Genomic DNA, 3,655 nt, shown 5'->3' with positions numbered 1-3,655 from the left:
TTCTTCAGAGGAAAGACAGCTAACTTTCAACTGAAGTTCTTTCTTACGTAGGAAGGCACAGGATGGTCTCCGCTGGTCTTCTCTCCAGACCTCTGGGTTCCAACTTTTCCCGCGGTGATTTCTTTCTGCATCTCCAAAGGCCTGGGTTGAGCTGCGAGTGCTGAGATGAGGTATGCTGAGCTGCTTGGGCTGTGCTACATTGAGTCTCTCATTTAAGCACCAGCCAATTAAATCAAACGTCATTCATTGCAGCAGGCACGCCTCCTAGCTGACTGCAGATGTAATCAACAACAGATGAGATTCACATGCCATTGGCTCATGTCCACAGCAATAGAACTAAGCACCTTCACCTAGCCAAGTTGACACCTGAATCTAACTACCACACCACATTAATATAATGAAGAGAAAAATCACTGGATCATCTCAATTGATACCAAAAAGACATTTGGCAAAATACAGCACCCTTTCTTGAATGAAAACACTTATAACACTAGGAATAGAAAAAAATGTTCTTCAACAAGATAAATGGCATATATGAAAAACCCATTACCAACATCACACTCAATGGTGAAAGATCAAAAGCATTCCCTATAGGATCAGGTACAAAACAAATATACCCACTGTCAACACTGTTATTCAACATTATATTGTAGTTCTTGGAAAAGCAAGTAGGTAAGAAAAAGAAATAAAAATCATTCAAATTCAAAAGGAAGAAGAAAGACTTTCCTTTTTACAGGTTATATGATCCTATATACAGAAAATACTGAAAGATCCACAACAAAGCTCTTAGAGCCAATAAATGAATTCAGTGAAGTGGTGGGGTACAAGATCAAAACTCAAAAATCAGTAGTATTTCTTTACCAAACAATGAAGAACTGGAAGAAGAAAGCAAGAAAAAAATTCCATTCACAATAGTAGGTAGGAATCAAGGAGTTAAGTCTTAAAATGTACAGAGATTCTATATAGGATGAAGGAAGTATTTGGTAATAAATTGTGGCAATGTATCACAACACTGATACACTGTTACTGTAATGAAGAGCAGTGAAATATATATCTGAAAATGATTAAAAGGGGAAATGTTAGATTGCAAATATGGTAACAGAATAAAATTTTTTAAAGTATTCAAGGAACTACATTACCTAAACTATGAACCCTAAGTTAAATCATGGACTTTAATTAATAGAATAATTGTATGTGTTATCAGTTTTAATAGATGTTCCACATAAATGTAGGATAATGGTGGTGGGGTAATGTAGGAGAATCCTGTTTTCTATGCATGTTTGTTCTGTAAACCACAGCTTCTCTAACAAAGAAAAAAAATGGCAGATTACCCTTGCTGACCAGGGAAGCCCCTGTTACTCTGTGGAATTTAGAGATGTGTAATGGTCTCTAAGTCTGTGCTCAGGTGCTGTTATTCAGTAGCATATTCACAGAATTCAGAAAAGCAGTTACACATATGGCTATGTGTAATGGCAAAGAAGAAATTGTATTTGGTGCCTTGTAATCATCCATGGTTTCGTCTTGTTTGCCTTTTGAGTGACCATTTCATTTTGCCCTGCACTGGGCATAGCCACAGCTAGCAAGGCATGAATGTCATATGGTTTGAATGATAAGAGTTACCCTTACTTGACTGAATGGCCTTTGCCACTTCTGCCCTTTAGGATCACATAATTTACCAGCAATGACTGCATCTCCATATGGCTTGGGGGAAAAAAAGCTGCCTTCTGCTTCTCCAAAAGGAACTTGTTGCTTCTGGTTTTCAAGTCATATAGTTTGAAATTGCCAATCCGCAGTGTCCAGAAGAAAACACAACCCCTTCCACCTGGGTCATAATAAAGCCAAGAACCCAGGTTCCATATGGTTTCCCTCACTTCTTCCACACAGAACCATAGGTTAGGTAAACACTGGGTCCATCTGCCTCCCTAATTCTCCCTTCTCCTACTCCAGGATTTTTGATCCAACAAAGCCATCATTTCATCAATTTCACACTGTCTGGCTATCTGTGTTTGCATGTTACCATCCACAAAACTTACACAAAACACCTGAAACTGTGGCTTATTATAGCATAAGGATATAGAATATTATCAGCAACATAAAAAGGTGCATTGGGCTGGGTCCTACAGAGTTCTAGGTGCAAAATTCCATTGTCCTTCAGTTAAGTCATAAAGAAGGATCTTATTTTTCCAACAACAATGTATGACAATGTGCCATTTTAACCATAAAAGCTCACAAAATCTTTGGAATTCAGGGTTTTATTGGTGATTGGCTACATAGGTATAGCTCACCACCTGTGCTGTTGAACTTACTCTCCACCCCTACCAGATGATGTGCTGATACTGCATGGCCCCAAAAGCCAAACATAAGTCACACTGTTGAGTAGACTATTAGGCATGGCCCAAGCTTCACTGGTCAACAAAAAAATGCTCTTATCAGGAGGGCATTTCAAGGGTTTAAATGTTACCAGTCAGGCATCAGGGGAAAGGGAAAAAATCATTCTTTGGACAAAATTAATATCGTAACAGATTGGCTATGATCCCTATATAATACAGAATATATAGAGAAGATACAATAATATTAGCATTATGAAGATGTCTGACATTTAGAAGAACCAATGTGGGATAGGGCAACATTTAGCTAAAGAACTAATCCATTCTATAAAAATAATAATATACATTTTCTCAATTTTGTTCTAATTTAATACTCCTTTCTCTACTTGATATAACAATCTTTATATGATAAAATTATACATAACTATTTAGCATAAAAATCAGTTGATAGTTGATTAAATACAGTTCTTCTTCAAAGAAGCATTTTCTAAGGCACTACATCTTGAAGAGGTTTAACTCAATCTACCAACATTTTTTTTGCATGGGCAGGCAACGGGAATCGAACCCGGGTCTCTGGCATGGCAGGCGAGAATTCTGCCTGACCATTCTGATAATCAATATCAGTGCTACCATAAGACTTGTTTGTACAAGGCAATTCAAACCTGTCACCATTATCCTTGAGTTCTCTACACTGAGCATGCTCCGGAGAATAAATTCAAAGTGGTTTATTTTATTCTGAACTATAAGAGAAAATGTGTATCAGGCTTCTTAATCCTGTTTTTCTAGAGAGCTTTTGCAAACTCTGACAAGTCTCACAATGAAACAATAATTAAAGCCAATAGGGAAGTTGAAAGTTCTGCAAAGTATTGTTTTCTATAGATATTTCTGCCAATCCATTGGTATTTATGAAATTAATGATAGTCTTCTCATAGATAATATTAGAATAGGGGTTATGTATAACTGAGAAAATACAAGTGCCCAGTAATGGTTTTGGGGACATTGCTGGCTCCTTGATATTTGAAATTAATATGCTATGATAATAAGATAAGTATTATTATAAGGGTGAAACAAAACACTGTATACATATACAAACTGTATTACTAAATAAATACGTCTATAATCTATGTGTAAAGGTGATTAAGTGAAATAGAATCAGTATGCTTACCTCTCAAAAATTAAAACAAAATTAACAATGTTGTGTGAACAGCCTCAATGTCACCAACATTAAGGATAAAACTTTGTGCAATAAGTTCGAAGAAGTACAATGAAATGGAAATATAATGGAATGAAAAAGGAAAAGAACAATTACAGAAAAAATATAGACTTCT

The sequence above is a fragment of the Tamandua tetradactyla genome, chromosome 24, assembly GCF_023851605.1.
Source record: "Tamandua tetradactyla isolate mTamTet1 chromosome 24, mTamTet1.pri, whole genome shotgun sequence".
In the NCBI taxonomy this organism is placed as follows: domain Eukaryota; kingdom Metazoa; phylum Chordata; class Mammalia; order Pilosa; family Myrmecophagidae; genus Tamandua; species Tamandua tetradactyla.
Note: the sequence above shows the minus strand (reverse complement) of the source record.